At 34.9% G+C, this 26606-nt stretch overlaps 1 protein-coding gene and 1 long non-coding RNA gene across 8 annotated transcripts in view; one reads left to right on the top strand and one right to left on the bottom strand.

Annotated features, from left to right (window-relative positions):
- kif19 (kinesin family member 19) overlaps nt 1–26606 on the bottom strand; it is an 89953-nt gene that overhangs the window by 45474 nt on the left and 17873 nt on the right. The gene's annotated exons all lie outside the window — the stretch shown is intronic.
- On the top strand, nt 1992–12505 carry LOC147841466 (uncharacterized). Of its 2 annotated transcripts, none has more exons than XR_015504479.1 (3): nt 1992–2576; nt 9442–10446; nt 11970–12505. It is a non-coding gene; the product is annotated as an uncharacterized LOC147841466 (long non-coding RNA). The 2 variants fall into 2 exon arrangements; XR_015504478.1 differs by lacking the exon at nt 1992–2576 and adding an exon at nt 2702–2812 and having other exon boundaries at nt 9332–10446.

The raw sequence follows: 26606 nt of genomic DNA, 5'->3' as shown, positions 1-26606 counted from the left end.
TTCTACACTATATAGCAAATTTGTTAATGCTTCCAAAGAAACTACAAATCATAAAAGACTGGCTTGGATTGAAGATTTTCAACTAGATATTACAGAAAATGAATGGGAAGAAAGTTGTCTTCAAGCGCAAACATTATCAATCAATACCCGTTTTAAATTAATCCAATATAATTGGGTAATGAGAACATATATAACACCAGAAATGTTAAATAAATTTAATAGAAATATTCTGGACATTTGTGGAAAATGTTTGACTTACAAGGGCACACTGTTCCATTGTGTTTGGCAATGTGAGCACTTGCAATTCTTTTGGAAAGAAATAATTGGTGTAATCTCTAAAACTATTGGTAAAGAAATCTCTGTTTGCCCTAAAATCTGTATCCTTGGTCTTTTCCCACCTGCCTTATCGCTGAAGTCATATGAACAGAAGTTTATAAATCTGTGTCTATTACATGCGAAGCGCCTGATTGCCATTCATTGGAAAAGTACTCATGCTCCATCTTTGTCACTCTGGATTAAGGAAATGTCTTCCTGTATAGCAATGGAAAGGTTGACTTATTCAATCAAACAAAAAATGCACATATTCTACAAGATTTGGGACTTCTTCCTTCATTTTTTAAATAACAGTGGACTGACTGTTTAGTAATCCCAAACAATGTGACTGTTAAAATACACTGTGTTTGTAATGACTAACTTTAATATACTTTCACAGGAATGTATATGTTGAAATGTCAATGTTTTAATGGTATTTATTTTTTATATATTTTTAATTTTTAACAAAATTGCCCTTTTTATTGTTATCTTTAAGTTTATTTTAGTTAATCTTTATTTTCTATTTATTTGTTTTTGTATTACTTTCCTCGCATGAGAATGCATTTTTTTTTAATTCTATTCCTTTCTTTTTTTAATTTTTAAAAATTACTAATACAGTAAGAATGTATCACACCTTTCTAAAACAATAAAAGTGTTAAAAAAAATAAATAAATAAATAAAAAAAAAATATATATATATATATATATATATATATATATATATATATATATATATATATATATATATATATATATATAGGCAAACTCAACAGTGGGTACATATTTTAATAACATTACATTTATAAAATCCAATTATTTTTTTGCAATTTTATTATTATTTTGCATACAAAACACTAAATAAAAACTTCACGATGAGCATAAATTTTCAAACTGTATGCACAATTCTAAAAATTGTATGCACCTACAACTACATTTTTATTCAGTTTTATGTACATCTATAAACTACGATAGAAGCCTTCTTCCCAAATCAATTCCTTAATGTGCAGCAAAAAAAGTTGTGATTTTGCCTCAACAGACCATGTGATTAACTAACAAATAAGTGATCACATCTCATACATTTTCACTCATTCATCCATTTTCTTGTCAGTTTAGTCCCTCTATTCATCAGGGGTCGCCACAGCGGAATGAACCACCAACTTATCCAGCATATGTTTTACTTCCAGCTGCAACTCATCACTGGGAAACACCCATACACTCTCACATGCATACGCATACACTACGATCAATTTAGCCAACCCAATCCACCTATAGAGCATGTCTTTGGACTTGTGTTGGAAATCGGAACACCCGGAAGAAAGTCACGCCAACATGGGGAGAACATGCAAACTCTAGACAGAAATGCCAACTGATCCAGCCAGGGCACGAACCAGCAACCTTCCTTCTATGAGGTGACAGCCCTACCCACTGTGCCACCCCACACCATTTCAAATGTTTTTAAATATTTTGTAAGTCCATCTTCAAAACTAATTTGTACAGTTACCTCTTAGATCCATCTCACACAATCATTTACAATCAGAATCTGCCTCCAAACACAAGATACCAGAGTTTACTGTGTGCCATTTGCCAATCTGAGATGAAGTTATTTACTATGGAGGAAAAAATGAGATGTTGTGACAAAGATATTTTTATCAATCATTTATCAATCAATTTATTTTTTTTCCAGGAAGTGATAATATTTATTCTTTTTACAAACATGAGATAAAAACATAATATGGAATCATGAGTCCTCTATTCTGAAATATTGTATGCAATATTTTACTTTCGCCCTTTTAACAATTGCCCTGTGCTTCAGAACAGGCAAGATGGGCAGTAGGAGGACGACTGACCTCACAGACAGAAGATCTCTAAATACACACTTTCTCTAATAAGCTAGTTAGGCAGTCAGACATGAGAAAGCTCAGAGTCTCGTTATGAAAGCTAACAGGCGTATCGGTTGCATTGTACGCTAGAAGACATTCATTTTCTGCCGGTCTTGTAATTACTTTTCTCAGTAGAGCTCCTGCCCTGGGTGCTTGGGTTTAATCATACCTGCGCAAATAAACCTTACAATCAATGAACCATGAGGACCAATGGGAAAGACAAGCTAGCGTCAATGTCTTTCCATAAGACTGTCGACTTCTTCTAAGCAACCGGTCCATTAAAGGATAAAGTACAGATGACATCCAGATGAAAGCAGAAACTAATGTAAGAAGTTCTGTTTAGTGATTTATTTATTATCAGAAAAAAGGAAAAATATGTATGTGTGTGTGTGTGTGTGTGTGTGTGTGTGTGTTTAAGAGATTCATTCTCATTTAGGAAGCATTTATTCCATTAAAGACACACTTGCAAAAACAGTAATTGTAAAACTGTGAATTCTTTTTTTTTTTCATTTTGCTTTCTATTTGGGGCAGCATGGTGGCTCAGTGGCTAGCACTGTCACCTCACAGCAAAAAGGTTGCTGGATCGAGCCTTGGATGGGTCAGTTGGCATTTCTGTGTAGAGTTTGCATGTTCTCCCCGTGTTCGCAAGGGTATCCTCTGGGTGCACCGGTTTCCCCCACAATCCAAAGACATGCAGTATAAACTAAATTGGTCGTAGTGCATGTGTGTGAAAGTGAGAGAGTATGGGATATGGGTGATTGCCAGTACTAAGTTGCAGCTGGAAGGGCATCTGCAGAATAAAACATATGCTGGATAAGTTGGGGGTTCATTCTGTTTTGGCAACCCCTGATAAATAAAGAGACTAAGCCAAAGGAAAATGAATGGAAAATGATTTGCATTTAAAAAATATGTTCAAATATAATTTATTCATGTGATTTGAAAGCCGAATTTTCTCAATATTTGCTTTTCTTTTTAACATGATCTTTCTAAATTCATTCTAATACACTGATCTGCTGCTCAAGAAACATTTATATATATATATATATATATATATATATATATATATATATATATATATATATATATATATATATATATATATATATATATTATTTAATAATATTTTATATTATTTATTATTTAATAATTATTAAGTTCTGGGTGACAATTAGACAAAATGAGAAGCAAACAGTGACTTTTTATATTATCAAGGTCAAGTTCATTTACATACAAAGCAGATTTAAAACCAGCCACGAGCCTGACCAAAGTGCTCTACATGAAATGAATCAACATATAGAGAAAAAATTATAAATAACCTTGTAATGTAGTTTATATGCACTACCTGACAAAAGTCTTGTCGCCTATCCAAGTTTTAGGGACAATAAATATTCACATGACTTCTAGTAGATCATTTGGTATCAGAAGTGGCTTTTATGAAAGGCAAAGGCCTCTAGATTAAGCTTATTTTACCAAAATAAAATATGATCATGCCTTTTTTTTAAATTATTTAATTAGAAGAGTCTGACTTTGCTTAGACAAAAGTCTTGTCACTTAACAGAAATAATGTACAGTATAGAATATAAAGAAAAAAAAATAATATTTTGTATGACTCTCATGAACTCTGCAATGACTCAAATCACTTATTAATAAAGTCATCTGGAATAGCAAAAAAAAAGTGTTCTTGTTCTTCATCTTCAATGCCCCTTCTCCATCTTACCCCAGACATTCTCAGTAATGTTCATGTCTGGTGACTGGGCTGGCCAATCCTGGAGCACCTTCTTTGCTTTTAGGAACTTTGATGTGGAGGTTGAAGTATGAGAAGGAGCGCTATCCGGCTGAAGAATTTGCCCTCTTGCGGTTTGTAATGTAATGGGCAGCACAAATGTCTTGATACCTCGGGCTGTTGATGTTGCCATCCACTCTGCAGATCTCTTGCACGCCCATACTGAATGTAACCCCAAACCATGATTTTTCCTTCACCAAACTTGACTGATTTCTATAAGAATCTTGGGTAAATGCTGGTTATAGCCATTTTAATGTGGAATTATAATGTAGAACATCTAAAACATAACTCAAAACTCTCCAACATGCATATCCTGAATGATGAAACAGCATCAAACTAGTGACATTTCAGCTTGTAAATCTTAAACAATCATTTCCAGAAAGAAACAGACTCAAATCTTTCATCAGATGGCTGTCTATTGCTAGTGTGAGTCTGTGGTCAACAATCAGATCAGCCGTCTGTTACTGAGGTCTCCCTTCATAAAGGAAAGAGTAAAAGAGGCTCTATTATTGGGCTGTGGGTTATTCGGAAAAGCCATCTTTGGTTTCCACCTGCATAAAGGACAGAGGAGCGTTCAATAACTGCTCGACTAGTTCATCCACTGACTAATTCATACGTTCATAGAGGTGACATGAGAACTCGATAAGTCTTCAGGCATCATTACTCAACACAATACCGAAATAACAATCGAATTGGCTTTGAGAAAAACGGCAACAAGCAAGCGTATCAGCTCGTATGAAAGATTTCGTACAAAAACGAAACAAGCCATGCATGAATGAAGCACGCTAAGGTAAAAGCGTGGTCGTGAAATATTAAATGGCGGCAAAGAGCAGCCAGGGTCTGTGCAACAGCCTGCTAATGCACTGACATGAAATCAATTAGCAATATGGTGTTATTTAAATGAGCACAGAGAATGGCACGCTCGACGGGGGCGACAATCCAAGTCATTCTGGAGGATTGGGTTACCAATTAACCATAGAGTGAAGATTAGCAGCAAAGCGAGGTGAATTCTGGGATCTGTCCAGCTGATTAAAACACAGCTGTGGTTGTAATGGATCATAAATAGAGGTGGGCTGGTTGTGTGGGATCCTGCAGGATGGAATTTCTCTCTGACGATAGACTTTTGAGACAAAAAAACTAACAAAAAACTGAGATTCCAAAATTAGCTCCAGCTATAACTGTTGATGAGAGTTATGTGAGGAAGTTTTATATCAAAAAAAGAGGCTTTGACTAATTTAATAGTTTACTAGGGGGGTAGGAGGAGGCATTTAGCTGAAGGTGGAGTCACCCTGTTTTGACAGAATTTCATTTTTGCAATCTATTAGGTTTGTATTCAGTGAGCATATCTGTAATGTATTGAGGTCCTAGGCCAGGAGTGTCCAAACTCGGTCCTGGAGGGCCGGTGTCCTGCAATGTTTAGCTCCAACTTCCTCCAACACACCTGCCTGGAAACCTAGTATAGTCAGAGTTTAATTAGCTTGTTCAGGAATGTTTAATTGGGGTTGGAACTAAAATATGCAGGACACCGGCCCTCCAGGACTGAGTTTGGACACCACTGTCCTAGGTCATTTAGTGATTTATAGACAAGTTATAATACTTTGAAATCTAAATGTAACTGGGAGTCATTATAAAGACCCTAAGGACAGGTGTAATGTGCTCTGATTTGCTGGTTCTGGTCAGAATCCTGGCAGCAGCGTTTCTGGGTGAGCTGTAACTGTCTGACTATCTTTATTGGAAGGCCAGTGAGGAATCCATTACAGTAATCCACCCTGCTGGTGGTAAAAGTTTGAACAGGTCCTCACTGGAAACAAAGCATCTAATTCAATGTTTTTGAGATAATAGTAGACTGATTTAGTTACTGCTTTGATCTGCAGGTAAACAAAGGTACGACACTTACTTACTTACTTACTTACTTACTTACTTACTTACTTATTTATGCATTTATGTATTTATTTATTTTTGTATTTATGCATTTATTTATTTTTATTTATTTATTATTTTATTTATTTATTATTTATTAATTAATCTTAATTGAAATTTATTATTTATAGATTTTTATTTATTTATTTTACTTATTGTTATTTATTTATATATGTATTTTATTAATTTGTTTTTTATATTTATATTTCATTTTTATTTATTTATTATTTTATTTATTATGTATTTATTTACCTAAATTATTTTTATTATTTATTTAATTATTATCATTTTTTTACTTTATTATTTATTATTTATTAATTTTTTATTTATTTGTTTTTATTAATTAATTTATTTAATTTTTTTATTTATTTGCTCAGAACAAAATTTGTGTGAAATTACAAAAAAATATTTTGATATACATTTTTTCAATGTAAAGTTATTTTTTTTACATTATCAAAATATTATCAAAGTTTATTAATTGTTGCAAAATGCTAGTTTGTGTTAGTTGTTATATTGGCTCCTCCCATTATGTTTTAAACACACATTAATCAAAGAAAATAAACATATATTTAAAATACAATTTACAGAAGTTATTTTTATATTCAATAAAAAGATTTTAAATGCAAGGAAAGTGTCTGATGCTTCAACTAACATCTTGTAAAACAAAATAAAAATATGGATCAAACACTGTCAAAACATCATTGAGTGTAACAAATGCATTTAATTCAAAATTAAAGGACTTATTTTGACTTTTGCATAAATACTTAAAAACTAAGTGATTATGCTAAATTGTATGGCATTTTACATTTTACAAAATGCAAATTATAAAAGATTTTAATTATAATCAATATTTGAGGACTACATCATGGTAAACAAAGGTACAACTCTTTAATTATTCATGCATTTATTTATTTTTCATTTATTATTTATTTATTTACTTAATTTAAATTGATTATTAATATATTTTATATTTATTTATTTTACTTATTTTTATTTATTTATACATGTATTTTAATAAGTAGTTTTTTTATTTATTTATATATTTTTTTTATTTTTTATTTAATTTATTATGTATTTATTTACTTAAATTATTTTTATTATTTATTTATTATTTATTAATTGACTTTTTTATTTATTTATAGATTTATTTTATTTATTTATATTTGTTATTTTTTTATTATTTATTTTAATATTAATTTTTAAACTTGTATTTATTATTTATTTTACTTTATATTTATTTTACTTATTTTTATTTATTTATATATTTATTTTATTAATTTGTCATTTATTTATTATTTAATTCATTATTTATTTGTTTACTTTATTTATATTTATTATTTATTATATTTTTATTATTTATATATTTTACTTATTTTTATTGTTTTATATATTTATTTTATAAATTTGTTATTTATTTATTTATATTTATTTATTTATTTATTGTTTAGTTTATTATTTATTTATTTACTTAATTCAAATGCATTATTTATTTATTTTCATCAGTAATTAATTAATTTATTTTAACATATTCATTTATCTATATATTTATTTTATCAACTTGTTTTTTATTTATTTATATTTATGTATTTGTTTATTTGCTCAAACAATGCTCTCTTTTGCCACTTAAACATGCGCACCAATCATGCGGCTCTAAAGGTTTATGTTTTGAGCAAGCAGGATAAACCCTTAGGGAGAACAGGGTGAGCCTCTTAATGAATAAACCTGGACTCTGACAGGTGAACAGAGGAAAAGAGAAAAACAAGAGAGGGAGAAAAGGAAAGAGAAAGAGGAGCTGCTGACTGCATACAGAGATCTGATGAGGATGCAGATATGACGAGGTGTCAGATTGAGACACAATTATGCAATGGCTTGATGGAGGGAGCAATACGATCTGTTCATAGCGTTGATCCAGCCGTCGTGACGTGTGTGTGTGTGTGTGTGTGTGTGTGTGTGCTAAGCTGTGCTTTATCATAAGAGAGGCTGAGTTTCCTCACTGATGCAGCTGTGATGTAACGCTGGATAAATGATGCTGCCTTGGGAAATAAAACCCACTGATGTCAGTCTGACTGAAAGAGCTCGGGACCTGAAAACTCTGGCAATAACAATAAAACACTAATCAATAATTTAACATGTTTATATCAATATTGAATTTTTAAATAATTAACAAAACATACAAGTTAACCAATCTTTGTATTACATTTAATATAAAATGCAGTATTTAGATCTATCCTCTTAATATTTTACATAAGCATATAAAACGATTAAAATTAACTAAATAAATAATGTTTTACAGAAAATGTATATATAAAACAAAATAAAACACAAAATAAAATAAAAAAATTAAATAAAATAATGCAATCTGTCAAGTCAAATTTGGATAAAGGTAAAAAATGAGAGCAATGAACACAGTTGAAATTATGAAATTATTGAGAAGATTTTTTAGCACATTTCTACACTTAATAGTTTTAATAACTCATTTTTAATAACTGATTTATTTTATCTGTGCCATGATTAAAGTAAATAATATTCAACTAGATATTTTTCAAGACACTTCTATACAGCTTAAAGTGACATTTAAAGGCTTAACTAGGTTAATTAGGCCAACTAGGCAGGTTAGGGTAATTATAATGATGGTTTGTTTTGTAGACTATCGGAAAAAAAATAGATTAAAGGGGCTAATAATATTTACCTTAATATAGTGCTTAAAATGAAAAACTGCTTTTATTCTAGCCTAAATAAAACAAATAAGACTAGAAGAAAAAGTATTGTCAGACATACTGTAAAAATTGCCTTGCTCTGTTAAGCATAATTTGGGAAATATTTAAAAAAGAAAAAAAATTCAAAGGAGGGCTAATAATTCTGACGTCAACGCTACACACACACACACACACTGAATCATTTAACGTATTTATATCAATATTGCCATTTTAATAATTAACAAAATAAAAAAATTAACCAATCTATGTTTTACATTTAATAATATAAATAATAATAAATAATAAAATGTAATATTTAGATCTTCACTCTTAACATTTTACACACACACACACACACACACACATACATATATTATGATTTAAGTTATTTATTATTATTTTATTAAATAAATAATGTATCTATCAAAAAATTTATTAAAAAAATAATGCAAACTGTAGTCAAATTCAGATAAACAGTAAAAAAGAGCTCATGATTTGAAAATGAACACACACACACAAACACACACACACACACACACACACACACACACACACACACACACACACACACACACAATGTCATTTACTGTATTTATATCAATATTCAAATGTTCAATAATTAATAAATGTTTGCAATACATTTATTATCAAATTAAAATACAATAGAATAAAATAAGGCAACATGATAATAAGGTTTCTGGTTCAAGCCCCGGCTGGATCAGTTGGCATTTCTGTGTGGAGTTTGCATGTTCTCGCTGTGTTCATATGAGTTTCCTCTGTGTGCTCTGGTTTCTCCCCACAGTCCAAACACATGTGCTGTAGGTGAATTGGGCAAGCTAAATTATCCATAGTGTATGTGTGCATGCCCAGATCTTCAAGGTTGGGGGTTGAGTGTTGGGCTAACAACTCATCTCATAAAAACTAGATGTTACAAAACACCAATATGGTGCGGCTAAATATCAACTTCCATATAAATGGCCCTGGGAGTAAGTAAGTAAGTAAGTAAGTAAAATAAAATAATGCAAATTGTCAAGTCAAATGTGGATAAACAGTAAAAAAAAAAGGACTCATTTGAACTGGAGTAACATATGGTGAATACGCCAGGCTTCAGACATGCGACCTCAGCTATCTGACATGCTGCTGATCAGTGGACAGATGTTTGTCTTTATAGCTCTCTCTATCATGCACAGCTCAGTGTTTGCAGTTGTCTCCATAGAGATGCATGTGTGTGCATGTGGCTGATAAAACATGCATGAATGCACGTGCGTTTGCTGACATCTTTTTGTCTCCAGCAGTTATTGTCCATCACACAATGAGTCTGTTTACATGCATGTTCTTGACCTGATTATGCCTAATAAGCTGACAATGCACGTGGTCATGAAAACGTGTTAACTCTCTTTTTTTATCAGAGTAAAACAGCTTAAGCATGAACTCATCATAACAGCTTGATTTTGTACCCCTTACACCATCTTAATCCAGCAACTTTTTCCAGATTATTATTATTGATTCATGAGTTTAAACCAAATGCTAATTAAAGTATTTGCATTAGTAGATTACATACAAAGTCAATGCAAATGCGCAAACAGAGGCTATTTTTCACCAGGCCGCATAAATGACACAGAATTTATAATGCATTTGCCGCCAATTACTGTGCAAGGTTAATAAAATTCAACATGAATGGAAAAATCGTGAACTCTTTTTTTCATGGGGACCAAAACATTTTCCCACAAGATGAAGATTTACTGGTATTGCTATACTTGTTGGGACATTTGGCCCCCACAATGTAAAGAATACGAGGTATACACACATACAAAAAGCTGTACATCCCTCTGAGACTTGTCACACACACATTGTAAGCAATAGGCTCGTTTGACTTGGCCAAAATCTGCGCAGAATCGATCACCGGTGATCACCGCAAGATGCATGCCGGTTAGAAATGTGTCCGCCTTGCCTTCGCCTCGCTCTGATGTCACGCTGACGTGCGCCAAAAAACTCTCGCGATCGCGAGGCGGGTACCTCGGATAGAGCAGTCGGCCGCAGTTGCTCTCAAAAGACTGCGTTACCAAAAGCATGATGGGAAACGACTGGCTGACGACACAGCTTAATGCTGATTGGATGAGACTGACACATTACACTTTATTATCTTGTTTAACTAAGGTTTATACCTGGATTTGTTGAATACCTTTTTTTGTATTTTTGTTGATAATTAAAAAAAAGTCATAAAGAGCATTACATATGGTTATTTATTTAGATTTACACGCAAACAAAAACAAAACACATCTTTGTAAAACATAACGTGACCTATCCAATATAACTAAATGTTACTTATAAATCATTAGGATGTGTGTGTGCTGTATTTTATTTCTCTCTCAGTTTAAAGTCCTGTTTGTTGTCATTTTCACTTTTTGTATGTTTATGTGAATTTTGTATTGTAATTTTTATGCAGCGTTATTCAATGAAAGTCAATCCAATATACACATATATTCAGACATACAAAGGTAATCAGACTGTTTTGTCATTATGCCTCATCTTTGTGTGGTATCATATGAGAAGTGAAAGTAAACAAGACACACACACATATGTATATGTATGTGAAGTCAAAAGTCATGTTTAATAGACCAAGAATATTTTCACAGTTTTTCCTATAGTCTAATAGTTTTTATTCTGGAGAAAGTCTTGGGCTGTTTATTTTAGTCTGGCTGGAGTAATATCAGTTTATATAGACCTAATAAGCATGTCAATATAATTAACCCCCTAAGAATTTATTTGTCAAACAAACATTTGTCATGACCCGTCACTCAAAAGCATATGGCTACTTTATTTATAATGTAGCCAAATTAGGTTTCTTGAAAGTTTTCTTGCTGTATAAGCTGTTTATTTTGTTATTCTTTTAACCTTTGTTAAATATACAGAATTATATTTTAAATACATCCGTTTAGTTAATGAGCTGTTCATCTTCTGTAACTCTGATTTTTTTTTTTTTTTTTTGTAAAAACTGTAATATTTCTATTGCATCCACTCCCACATTAAAAATACTATAGTAATGTAAACTGTAGTGCTTTTGAACCATGTTATAAAATAGCCTATTTAAATTTTATAGTTGCTCTGGTATCACAACTATAAACATAACCCAATACTGAAAAAACATATTCAAAATGCAATAATATTTACTATAAATCACCATAGTATTTTTTCATAAGGTCATTCGTCTGCGATAAAAAACGCGAACGAGATCTCCGCCACTGGTGACGATTCCAGGTGGCTAAACAGCGAGATTCAGCAGGTGTCCGACTTCTGATGTAATGTTTGAGCCCTCCTCTTACTGCACACGCCTGCTCTCGTTTACAATGCAGCCAAGGCGAGGCGCACCTCAAACGAGCCTAATATATCATTGACAGATGGCTGCCCTGCTCATACTGTATGCTGTAGATTAGAGGAAAGCAACATCCTCAAAAGAGAGCATCTCACCTTTTTGAATGAACAGATCTCTTAAATTGGCATTATTTAGTCAAATGTTGGTTAAAACCGCCCAAAGAAAATGAGAATGAAGACAATTCTTTTGAAAAGCAGAGACCCTGAGAGGATTTTCACATGCCATTTAATTAATAGACTCACAGACAAACGTGTCATATATCTTTCACACCTCTAATCCCACTTAATGAGTTTGGTCTCGACAGCTGCAGGTGTGAAGGCACATTATATTAAGCAGATCAGTTTCACATTTCAACATTTGACACTTTAATGTCCTCCTCACCATCTACATTAATTGAGCATCAGTTTTCTTTCTAAAAATACTACATACAGAATAAATTATACATAACCATAAAGTTAACATGAGAAACATTCGAAAATGCAGTGCAATAAAATTAAATCCTGTTATTAGTGTGGTTAATAAAAGTGGTTGACATTGTCCTGAATAAAATAAAATAAAAAATAAAAAAACAATAAAATTTAATAAAAAACCATTGTTATCAGCGTAATGAGTAAAAGTGGTTGACATTGTCCTGAATAAAATAAAGGTAAAATAAACACGTAATAAAATAAAAATAAATAAATAATAAAAATAAAATACATGATTAAATAAATAACAAAATAAAATAAACAATAATAAAAAATAAATTTAAATAAATAATAAAAAATAAAATAAAAATACATTTTAAAATAAAGTAAAATTAAATAAATAAATAAATAAATATTCAAAATAAATTAAATAAATAAATAATAAAATAAAACAAATAAATAATTAAAAAAAAAATTTAAAATAAAATACATTTCAAAAGTAAAATAAAATAAAATAAAAAGCCTTTGTTATCAGTGTGATGAGTAAAAGTGGTTGACATAGTCCTGAATAACATAACATGAAGTAAAATAAATACCAAATAAAATAAAATAAATAAATTATATTAAATAAATAAATAAATAAATAAAATAACAAATAATAAAGATAAAATACATAAATATATGAATAAATGAATAAATAAATAGATAAATAATAATAATAAGAAGAAGAAGAACAATAATAATAATATTAATAATAATAATAATAATACAATAAATTATAAAAATAACATAATTGAAATAAATAAATAAATAATAAAATAAAATGAATATTAATAAATAAATACAATAAAATAAATAAATAATAAAAATATAATAAAATAAAATAAAATAAAAATAAATTGAAAAAAATAAAGAAATAAAAAACCTTTGTTATTAGTGTGATGAGTAAAAGTGGTTGACAGTCCTAAATAAAATAAAACATAAAACAAAATATGACAAATACATAATAAAATTATGCATTAACTATGTATATATAATAATATATATATATATATATATATATATATATATATATATATATATATATATATATATATAATAACAACGTATTAAAAAAGCCTTGTTATCAATGTGATAGGTTTAACCATTGATGAGCTTTCTTGGAAACCAACAGACTTTTAATTCTCTTTCAGTAACAAAATCCATAATTATCTTTTTAACTTTTAACAAGAAACTCTATGTAACAACGCAGGCATCCATGACACCTTTTCTGCTTTCTGCTGTTCTCTAGAGATTCACAGAGGCGTTCACTCTTCATGTGTGACGTACAAGACAGCATCATGAACAATAGACCCAAACACAAACCCGTAGCTCTAAATCTTGAAAAGGCTCTGACCTTTGCGTGGCCCATTCAAAGCCAAGGGCTGTGCATTGAGAAGGTGAAAGCTATCTGATGGGCCAGTCACCCCTTCATTCCCTCTTACATTTCATCATCCCTTCTTCCCTGCTCCGACACGGTACCCCAACAATAATGTCTCCTCTTACAAGAGCCTTGAGTGGCTCCTCTGTTCTAGTGCTGCCAACCTGATACAGGCTACTTGGCGAAGCTTGTTCCTTTACTTTATCAACGTCAGCCGTCTGCGGTCTTTTCCATCCATTTTTTTTTTTTGCGCACAAGATTATTAGTTAAAAATTTAACAAAGCTTAAAATTGTATTACAAGTCATAAAAAAAAATAAATAAATATCAGTAGGCTGAAAAAAAAACTATGGCAGTGGAAATAAATGTCTTCATATACTTAGTCTTTTTTTTTTTTTTTTTTTACTTAGTCTTATATTTACTGGTATTGCTATACTTATTGGTCCCTGCAATGTAAAGAATTCAAGGTACACACACACAAAGCACTGTACACCCTTCTGACACTGTCACACACACAAACACACACACATTGTGAGCAATATATTAATAAACTTTTTTCATCTATTTTTTTTTTTGCGCACAAGATTAATAGTTAAAAATTTAACAAAGCTTAATATTGTATTACAAGTCATAAAAAAAAAATAAATATCAGTAGGCAGCTGAAAAAAAACTATGGCAGTGGGAATAAATGTCTTCTTATACTTATACTAGGAAATTAGCCTTTGCCGTGAGGCTCTAAACTGAGCTCAGGTACATTCTGTTTCCACTAATCATTCTTGAGATGTTTCAGCAGCTTAATTGGAGTTGACCTGAGGTAAATTCAGTTGATTGGACATGATTTGAAAAGGCATACACCTGTCTATGTAAGGTCCCAGGGTTGACAGTGCATGTCAAAGCACAAACCTAGCATGAAGACAAAGGAATTGTCTGTAGACCTACGAGGCAGGATTATGTCGAGGCAAGTATGGGGAAAGTTACAGAAAAATTGCTGCTGCTCTGAAAGTTCCAACGAGCACAGTGGCCTCCATCATCGGTAAGTGGAAGATGCTTGAAACCACCAGGACCAGAGCTGGACGGCCATCTAAGCTGAGTGAACAGGGGTGAAGGGCCTTAGTCAGGGAGGTGATCAATAACCCGATGGTCACTCTGCCCCACCTCCAGCAGTCTTCCGTGGAGAGAGGAGAACCTTAAAGAAAGACAACCATCAGTGCAGCAATTCACCAATCAGGCTTGTATGGTAAAGTGGCCAGACAGAAGCCACTCCCCATCAGGGAGTTTGCCAAAGGGCATCTGAAGGACTCTCAGACCATTAGAAACAAAATTCTCTGGTCTATTGAGATTAAAATTGAATTCTTTGGAGAAAACCAGACACCGCTCATCACCAGGCTAATACCATCTGTACAGTGAAGCATGGTGGTGGCAGTATCATGCTGTGGGGATGTTTTTCAGAAGTAGGAACTGGAAGACTAGTCAGAATAGAGAGAAAGATGAATACAGCAATGTACAGAGACATCCTGAATAAAAACTTGCTTCAGAGTGCTCTTGACCTCCGACTGGGGCGACAGTTTAGCTTCCAGCAGGACAATGACCAAAAGCACATCGCCAAAATATCAATGGAGTGGCTTTACAACAACTCAGTGAATGTCCTTGAGTGGCCCAGCCAGAGTCCAGACCTAAATACTATTGAACATCTCTGGAGAGATCTGAAAATGGCTGTACACTGTCGCTTCCCATCCAACCTGATAGAGTTTGAGAGGTACTCCAAAGAGGAATAGGCGAAAATTCCCAAAGACAAGTGTGCCAAACTTGTGGCGTCATATTCAAAAAAGGCTTGAGGCTGTAATTGCTGCCAAAGGTGCATCAACAAAGTATTAAGCAAAGGCTGTGAATACTTATGTACAGGTCATTTTTCAATTTTTAATAAACTTGCAAAAATTTCAACATTTTTCAAATTGTCATTATGTGGTATTGTGTGTAGAATTTTGAAGAAATAAATGAATTGAATCCATTTTGGAATAAGGCTGTAACATAAAAAATGTGGAAAAATTGAAGCGCTATGAATACTTTCCGGATGCACTGTAGATAACAATCAAAATGTCCTACTCAATATCAAAACTTTTCAGTTTTCTCAACAAATTCATCTGCTGCTGAGCCTTTTTTAAAATGTTCTCTCAGTGTTTATCGAAAGAGAATTGAAAATCAATTTCCACGAATAAATATTTAAAAGAACTCACCTGTTCAACTTCCTTCAAATTAATCAGCAAAGGGTCACTAAATGTTTGTATTTTGTTTGTCCCACAAAACATTTCTTTCATCTAATTAATGTTAAGCTGCGAGTAATTCTCTGTTGTCCAACTTGTGATAAAATTGACACAATTTAGATAATTATCAAATAACTGAGCATCCTTTACACATCCCACCAATGCCAAATCATCAGCATATTTGATAAGTGTCAGATTTTCACTGTCACACAATATTTAATTTATATAAATAGAAAATAAAATTGGTGATAAAACAAATCCTTGAGGAAGTCCAGTATTTAACACCACATTCAAGAGTTCACACTTAGCTGAGGATTGATAATAAAGCATGTTTGGCATGCTGTCCCGGTATAGAGCCCTGAACCCAGAATATCCTTGAGCCCGGGGCTACCTCCCGTTTAGAGGGCGAGGAGAGTTTGAGCTCAGGTGGGTGTCAAGAACTCTCCTACTGTGAACTGCTGATATATATCTGACTAAGAGTTGCCTTAGGATGCTATTTTGTAGTCAATTTACCTAAGGGGCATAAGTCCACTCTGACAAAAGAAAAACCCACACGAAACATGGAAAGGACATGCAAACTCCGCACAGAAATGCCGGCCGGCCCGGAGAGGGCCAAACCAGCGGCGTTCTTGTTGTAATGCAACAGTGCTACCCACTGGGCCACCGTGCCGCCCTATCGGAGAAGGGAAGGAGTAGGGGTTGAAGGGGGTATTCTTCAAAATGAAGATGACTGGAGTAGAAAGCTCTGGTAATTAATAGTGTGCCAGTATTCATCTGATTGGTGCAATATGCGGAGTTAATGCGGTACCAGCTGTGTTTAATCATAAGCACATGATCCTCTCGAAATTAGTTTATAAATAAACCTCACTTCTCAGACTTTTTACCATTAACTAATACATGCTATGGTCGATCCCGCAAGAAACTATTAATCCACAAAATAAGTTTTTGGTGTACTTGCAAATCTTCCAATCACTTCAGAAGAATATCTACATTCACCGTATTAAAAGCGGAGGAGAAATCCATAAATAAGATCCTAACACAGGAATCTGCCGCATTGAAATATCTCCCAGCCTTATCCATCAGAGTGAGAATCTATCATTTAATATTAAAATGTAATAATTCTGCTCTGTTTTCTTGGATTTACTTTAAATTTCCAAATCAGGAATAAAACTTTATTTAAAATGTAACTCACTCAATATTAACTCTCAAAACAGCACCAACATGATGATATTCAGGAAAACTGCGCTGTTGCGTATATGGAATAACTTGTGCAAAACACAATAACAATGACTGTTCCGGTAAAACCAGCCAATTGTGTAATATTTGACCATTTGTCAAAATGCAAAGGGGCTGAAATGGAGTCTTGGTCTTATGTTAGTCTTGGCTTGGCCCGTGTGGGTGCATTTACATTGTCCTTGGCCTGAATAGGGTTTCCTGGCAACTTAGTGAAAACACCATAAAGATGTAGTCCATAACATTCTTCTAATCTCAATAGCGTCTCAATATCATTGGCATGGACTCAAAACTCAAGATCACATGGTCAAGATCGTGCACTGAAGAAGTTCTTGCTCTACTTGTTGCACACCAATGCACCAGGTCACATCAAGGCGGAAAAACATCACCAAATTAACAGGCCCTGACATGCCTGGGAATGAGCAGGGGAGTCGCCAATATAATCAGAGCAAAGATAAAATTAAACAAGAGGAAAACAAACTTCATTACCTTAAAAATCTCTAACAAACAATAAACGGTTATTAGTATGAGAAGAATATAACGAATCATTATTATTATTATTATTATAGTCTCAAGCTAATTTCCATACTCACTGATGGGCTTTCAATGATAATAACACAACCAGACAATGGCAAGAAAAGCACTGTCCTGCAATACTGTACCTCGTTTTCCTGAGATTACCTTGGCATTTATACAACTTCACAACTAGGACAATCGGCATCCAGAATAAGTTCAGAGGCCACTTTCAGGTCAAGACATGGAGGTCAGTATTGCACAACAAAGTGGGACATGAGCGATGGCTGTGACCACATCACAGAGATTTGCACCCTGAGGTCTAGACAGTTTAAGTGTATTGTCAACACACTTTCGTGCAAAGCGCAGTAAAAGAAAGAAACAACCGCTCAGGCTGTACTAACACCAAAGACGACAACATTTCCAATAACACTGTACGTCAGGCATTTAAAGAATTTAAAGGGGTCATGAACTGAGAAATCATAACTCATGCAATCTTCTCAGATCATTGTACTTTAAAACCCATTACAATTCAGTACTGAAAATTATTCATTCATTCATTTCCTGTAGTTTAGTCCCTTTATTAATCCCAACTTATCCAGCACGTTTTTACACAGCAGATGCCCTTCCAGCTACAACCAGCTACATCCTTCCAGCTCTCTGGGAAACATCCACACACACACACACACACACACACACACACACACACACACACACACACACACATAGACACACACACACACACACACACACACACACACACACACACACACACACACACACACAATTCAGCCTAATCAATTCACCTGTACCACATGTCTTTGGACTGTGGGGGAAACCGGAGCACCCGAAGGAAACCCAGGCGATTGATGCAAACTCCACACAAAAACGCCAACTGATCCGAGGTTCGAACCAATGACCTTCTTGCTGTGAGGCGGGAGCACTTCCTACTGCGCCACTGCGTCGCCCTACTGAAAATTCTGTTGTATATAAATATTAGTGGTGGGCCGTTATCGGCATTGACATGCTGTGTTAACGCGAGACTCAGCTCATTTGAAATAAGTAGTTTGAATGCGCACAAAAAAAATATCATAAATAAATAAGGACAAATTACCACCTGTCAATCACTTTTTCTGCGGGACTCTGGCATGAATAGGCAGAGAGATCTTTGTCGTTATAATGGCGTTGACAAACTTGTTTGGTAAAAAGGTGCACAATCAACAAGAACCAACCAACAGTATCTGAGGTTTGAGCTAAATTTACAAGCATGAAGGCAAAAGATTGAAGCAGTGTACTGACGCTGTGACGTCGCACGTTACCTGATAGATTCAAAAGACAGAAGAGTCGATAGAGACGAGATTAATTAAATATCGCGTTTAACACTACAGTTAGACATGATTCAGCGGTACATCCTTGATAAACTGACCGACATGCCTGCTCTCTGGGGTTTTGTGCTCTAAGCACCTGCTGACTGCTGGAGCTCAGACATACACGTACGCTGCAGCGCATGACAGTGTGTGTGTGTGCGGTCACGTAATGTGTGTTTTCAGCAGTATAGTGTGGAAGGAGGACTTTTCAGAAATGCTAGATGAAACACCAGTGTGGACGAGGATCATTTTTGTTTTAAATTGCCATTTTAAAACTAAGAAGTATTAGTGTAAACGGGGTTGAAGTGTGTGTTGCTGCTGCGACGGGAGCCGGGCGGAGGACTGCAATGCTGACTCAGCATCGTGATGTCTATTGGCCATCGGCGATGGACGATGGCCTCATCTATCAACCCACCCCTAACTACTTACACTATTTATAATGCAAAATGGTGTAGAATAGTGCATAAGTATGCAATTTAAGATGCACCTAATCTGACAGAAACCCAATAGTAAAGATGCTCTTAAGACAATAAGATGCTGGGCATCAATTAAGAAAAAATTGAGAAAAAAGTGGATGAACTTTTGTTTGGTCACTGAATTTTACCATTGACTGAATTTTCCAGAAAGACTGTGCTGACTATTTTACATTACCACATAAGTGTAAGTAACTGTACTAGGCCCCATTCACATTACCAGTGACACACATTGACAAGTGATCCTTAATTCCAGTGAGAGCCCGCAACTTCTAGCAACCTCCATCTACACAATCTACACTAGCTATGTTTCCATCCAAAATTGCAAACTAATTTTTTGCGCAAAACAGGAATATCACATAAAAGACATGTGAATAAAGCAGCGTTTTCATCCAACGAGTCAAAGTGAACAAAATCTTCACTTCCTGATTAAATGGCACTAAATATCAACAGTAAAAACGGAATTTGCTGCGGTAGGAGAAGCTGTGTGAATCTTTTCATTATTGAATAAATGAATTGCGCCTCAGGAGATGATGCCAACATGCAGTGAACACGTGGTGGCGTTTGAAGGCATGAGACGTGGAGCACAGACACTCTTGACTATTCTGGAAGTAATTCATAATATAATATCACGAAAACTGAAACGGTTCAAACATTTTAGAATGACAAAAACAACATTTCAAATGTTTTACAATGTGCTCATGCTGCTGGTTTGTCCATTCACAAACATTTTAATCATCACATGATCTCTTAAAACAAAATCACATGACCTTTTTTAATGCGCATATTGGAATTTGTTCAGTAAAAGTGTTTCCATCATAGTTCATGTGCAGCTTTACTTATTGAATAAAATGTTTATCCTACTTAGTTATGCGCAGATGTTTTATGCACATTTTTTAAATGTATGCACATCATGGTTTCCATCAACTGAATTTTTATGCGCATATCCAAAATGATGTGGCAAGCTTTCGGAGACAGTGCATTCCTCTGCCTTTAAGTTGATTCCATGAGCCCTCAAATGTGTCATTAAGTTCGACGTTTTTGACGTTTCCTCCTTACACGCAACTTTTGTAAAGCATCTTCTTCATGTTGCTGTGTCAGAATCATTGCTTGTAAAATACGCTTTAGAACACTTAGTTTAAGCAAATTTGAAGAAGAGAGTCACTCTTCCTCACCGATTGCACTGTACTGCGTGCGTTGCATGCGTCCGTTCCCTAAGCAACAAGAACAAACGCCTGACATAGCCTGTATATACTCCTTAAAGTTGTTTAGAATTAAATGTTTAGAGATGGTCTGATGTGTGCCTTTGATGTACCCCTTGATGATTCTTACGTCCTTGTCACAGCACCAGTGGCACCAAAATTAGGCACCAAAATTCATATGCTGATTCGGTCTGGCTGGTGCTATAATAGCACCGGGTGTTGGTACCCAACCCTACTCAGTTATGCACATGTGTTTTTTATGCAATTTTTCAAAATGCATGCACATATTCTTGTTTCCAGCAACCGTTTTTTATGTGCAGATCAAAAATAGGCATACAACTGTTGGATGGAAACGTGGCTAGTGACTGTTGGTGACGAGTGTGGGTGTGTCATGCCTCTCGGCAAAGTTGAGAATCCATCAACTTTATGCAAATAAGGAACAGCCAATACAAACATCAGTAGAGCTCATGTGACCATCTCTCAGCTTCACAGCATTTAAAATTTAAACATTTTTATAACATTGTAGAGTTTAAATGTGTCAATATCAATAAAATAAACAAATCCCAAAAAAGTATAGATATTTTACATTATTTTATTAAAAAATATCAAACTAAAAACCTCTTTTTTACTCTAATATTTTACTAATTACACATCCAAATATTCCATAAGCCATTTAAAACAGAAATTCCCTGCATAGTTCTTTGAACTCTTTTGGGGAAAAAAGCTTCAGTGGAGCTCCATGCTGAGCTGAAAGGGTCCGGTTGAGGTTTCTTTGGGCTCTGATCAAGTATAATCTGGAACGTGTTGAGTTATTGTACTTGGCTGAGCAGGTACAAAATGGCTCCATCAACGCTGTTTTGTCCTGTCGGCTTGGGTCAGTTTGACCTTACAGCACAGTTCTTGTGAGAAACTTGCCAAAATCAAAACCACGTGGCAAGTGACATAACACCGGTGTCAATTCTGCAGGACTCTCTATGTTTGGTATCATCTTTCACATGTGAAAGGCCAGCAAATTATAAACTCTTCCCTTAAGCAGGATATCCGACCCTGGCAAAACCACTCTCATGCACCGAGCACAGACTCCCACATGCACCTTTCATCAGCACTCATCAGCAGAAAAAACAACATGTTTCCTCCCTATGGGACATGATTGGTAATAAAAAACTGCCTCACGCTCGTTTTGGCTAACAAGTGCAAAAGCGTGAGATGAGCCTCATTATGAATGTGCAGGCAGGACAGCAGGATGGTGCAGTGGGACTGAGTCCAGCGCAAGATAATGCCAAATAACAGCCCATAATAAGTCCTCACGACTACAAAAAGCTTCAAAACAGCTTTATTACTTCAGATAGCAGTGACTAACACCACTGAGTGCCCTTCAGAGAACCGAGGAACTCAATGCAATCAGAGAGCTCATTGAGTCCCTCTTAAACTGGGTTCCTCTCCCTGTTGTCTCAAATTAGGTTTGGAAGATTTACCATCCATCCTTATCTGAAATAAGGCAGCTGAAGACCAACAAAATCCCTAATGTGGGTCACTGATTGCGAGTGTGCTATGGAAACACTGTTAATAAGAGTATTATTGATGATAAGGTTCAGTAGGGTTCATGGGGGAGGCTGTGCTTATGTGGTGTTGCTGTCCTAAGATTTAGGACTTCCAGAGTTTTGTTCTGGCATCCTCTGTGCTTTCTTATTTATTATATTTACCATGATATGTTCTTTTTAAGCTTTGTGGCTTTTATCCACTTAAACTAGACTTTCTTATCTGTGTGTGATCTACTCATGGTCTCTTTCTGGTATTGCTGGTGCAGAAAAGGAGAGTTCAGGCAGGGTTGAAGCTACGCCAAAGCATAGATTGTGTAACAGGTATTGAGTGCCACATGGGATAAGACAGATCTAGATTTCACTGAATGTCCAAAAGCAAGAGAACTGAATGTAGTCCAGCAGAATAAAACATTGAGCACACGTCCAAACACATTTTTTGTCATTCACTGCATGACAAATAAATTAATAAATAAAGACAATTCTGTATCTTAAATGATTCCAGAGTCTACAGAATGTGAAATCAATTAGTCAAACGTCACAAAATGATAAGAAGAGTTACTTAAAAGTTACTTGTTTTGAATTTCGTTGAATTGCCCTTCAGTAAATTACTGAATGGCAATTCAACGAAATTCAAAACAAGTAATATTGTGTTCTTCCAACCTTATCCATTAAAGCTTAAAGTTTAGTTCTGTCTGCCTGTTAGGCTTGCAAATCGTTAAATTTCAACATTTTTAAACCTTTCAAACAAGACTTTATCAATAGCAATGGCAGAGTCTCCGACGTGGGAAGTGGGCACAAGAACAAGAAGGCCAAAGAATGTAGCTTCTAGCATCAGTCACAAGTGCACCTCTTGAGGTCAGGGTAATGACGTTTACTCAACACAGCTCCTACTAGATAAAATACAATACTTTATTGTCAGACTTAAATCTGAAGCTTGTCTTGCCTAAAAGCACGTTACAATGCTCATTACAAACGGACAAGACATACATCATTTTACACAGACCTTATTCTGCTTCAAGACGGCCAAAATGAATGTTTTAATTGGAGGTTAGTCACCTCCAATACACTCACACCCTTAAACATCACTACCATTTGGATCATTACATCAGTGTAACTCCTATTGTTCTACATGATCTGTCTAGTATGGGAGATGGGTACACATTGGGCACACTCAAAAAGAATTGAAGACCACATCCTTTAGTGTTGGCAACCAGTGTATCTCTTGAGGCCTGGGGAAAATAGTTTCATACAGCATCTAACAGCATATTCTGTTACACTCACTCCTGTTCTGTTCCAATGCAAAGTTCACATCTTGCCAAGTGCAGATAAAATTCCTGGATGTGTACTTGCTCTGCCCCTTTGGCCAAGGATGCATCGAGAGGTGACTTGTGCAAACTTGAGAAGCTCAGGTATCCCAGAATGCATTGCAGCTAAACCAGCAAATGCTAATAGTGGAGGAAACCTGCACGGTTTAAAAATCCTCCTTTACTGTGTCACAAAATAAAGTTTAAACAGTTTTTCAGGCGAGAATGTGATTGTTTTAAACTTGAATCGGTAGTTTATTCACAAAGCTAGCGCATCTTTGACGATGTGCCTCAGCTTATGTGGACTCCGACTCCCAGCCTGCTAGCGGGAGCTCCGTCATCACCTCCCCCGCCGAGAGCAGCTTTACTCCGGCCAGTCCATCTCGAATGTACCACTGGATCTCATCTCTCCATTGTAGTTAAAACATGATATTTAATTCATCTTGTGGATATCTAACGGACAGTTTTTGGTCTTTTAAATCTATTATTTGTTCTCAGGTGTGTTATTTTGGCAGTATTATTTTGTTACCTTTTATATAATTGTCTTTATGTTATTGTGTTGTACGCTGTTTGTCTTCGTTTACCAAATTGTTTGATGTAATCTTTATTTCTTATCATATATGTCTTTATTTCTTATTGTGTATACACTTGTATAATTACCATTGTACTTTATTAGATCTGATAATCAAAGACACGTGTCTGTGTATAATAACCCATTTTACTTCACATTTATATGAATTTATGTGTACATTTTCTTATATCAAAAATGTAGATTTTTAATTTTAATATAATATTAATCACAGGGCCGTGCTTAATATAATTAAATCATTTTATTTGTAACGTACAGTAAAACCGATCAATCCATGGTGAGGCAAGTGACGTTATAAAGTATTCTGCAGTTCCATTTAAAGAAGTACCCGACTTGTGTTCTGGCATCCTCGAGAATTCGTTCCTCCAATCAGAACTTGGCAAGTCTGAACTTCCAAGGACGCAAGTCCGAACTTTACGTACTTGATATTGAGAAACAGCCATAGTCTTTGTTATTACTAATTATGGAATTATTTTGATTCTCAAATTAGTTCTGAATGGTGCAAAACTTGTCATTTGTTTTCACTGCATGTTAGTATCAAGCATTGTGTCTTCAAGCATCAGTGTGTATAAGTAAGCTCTGCATTAATCTCCGGCCAAAGTTGCATTCAAGGTTAAAGGCAATCAAGTCAACTGTGAGAAGGTCTCACATGCTACTAGAGAACTCTTCAGCACACTTCAACCTCAAGACTTGTCAACAGACCCAGCTTACCTGATTAAGAGGGGAGAGGAGGAGAAAGAGAGAGAGAAAGATCAGACGACGAGTCTAGAATAGGTTGGGACTGTAAACATGAGTAAAGAAGCATTAGTTAAACCACTTAAAGAAACCTCACATGTCATCAGGGGGAGCTGTTTTAGGGGCAGACAGACTGTTGATGTGGGATTACACACCTACTCAAATTCTCAACTCAAAATGTAAACAATGGCATCTTCACATGCACACAAACTTGGGTTGACCATATTGAATCTTGATTAGTTTTTTTGTTATTTAGAATTTAATTGTCACAGGACTTGAATTTATTATTTATTTGATGTTTTAAAACTATTTAAATCAAATCTGTCGTTCTTTCTGTATGAAGCAAGAACATTACAAATGACTTTTGCATAGTTAGAAATAAGTTGTAATATACGCCTGTGGGAGGAAAACTATTTTATGAGTTCTAATGGCCCCCTGTATGCAGCCAATAGCACTGTATTTCCAGTGATGGACATTTACAGAGCAGGCCAGGGTGCGTGCACCATAAAACACAAATGCAGAGAGTCAACCTGTAAAAGAGCTGAGTCTAACAGTTGGCATTTTCCCCAGCAGTGCTGCGCCTAAATCTTGTCTGCTGAAGGCTAGTTTTGTTTGGAGAACTATTTCTCGGACTAGCTCTGAGCCTATTCAAACAGAACGCCTGTAAAAGACACCCAAACACTATTTTGTGAGATTCATCCCTCAGCCTTGCTGGTCTTAAAGTTATTAAAAAAAATAAAAAAACAACAAGTACAACAGCCAAGCCATCGAGTGCAAGCCTTGAGAACACTAAGAGAAATGAGCTAGGGAGCGGCGAACGCTTTGAAAGCCCATAACCATAATTATCCTGGAGATGAATATCTTTGATCCGTGCGGAGGAGCGGTGGGATGGCAAGAGCGACGCCATGAGGGAGGCTCTTTCTGCTAATTCGCTCTCTTCGTTATAGGACTCAAGGTGAGAGCAATTTGAATGTCCTCACGGGCACACAAGGAGGAGAAAGACAGCAGAAACTGAATACAGAAGGGCCAAAGCGGCGGCTTTGTTGTGCACAATGGAGGGAATTTGCCACGTTATCAGGTACGACCCGAGCTCAGATGAATGCAGCCCTTTGTTTACCCGCCAAGGGCTTTAATGGGAAACTCTGAGGTCCATTCTTCCTCTCAGTGCTTTCTGTCCAAACCACCTGCGCTAGCCTAAAAGAGATCCCTTGTACCATGAGTCCAATGCCATTTTCAAGAGTGACTGGATGGAAATGAATGTTTTTAAATAAGAATCTGCAGAGTTTTTAAGTAGAATAACTAGCTGTTTTGGTTAGTGTGCATGCAGCTAAGAAGACCAGATCAAGTGCATCGGCAATCAAGTTTACCAAACCATCTTTGCAAACCTAAATGCATTGTGTGTAAATACTGTACTTTGGATCCAATGCCAATTTCCAAGAGTCAGTGGATGGAAATGAAATTATAAATGAAGAATCTGCAGAGATGTTGAGCAGAATAACTAGCTGTTTTGGTTAGTGAACTAAGAACTAAGAAGACCCCATCAAGTTATTTAAAGGGAAACTACGAGGCTTTCTGTCCAAACCACCTGTGTTAACCAACC

The sequence above is a fragment of the Danio rerio genome, chromosome 12 (assembly GCF_052040795.2).
Source record: "Danio rerio strain M-AB ecotype USA chromosome 12, GRCz13ab, whole genome shotgun sequence".
Classification (NCBI taxonomy): Eukaryota; Metazoa; Chordata; class Actinopteri; order Cypriniformes; family Danionidae; genus Danio; species Danio rerio.
This window is presented reverse-complemented; position numbering and strand designations above follow the sequence as displayed.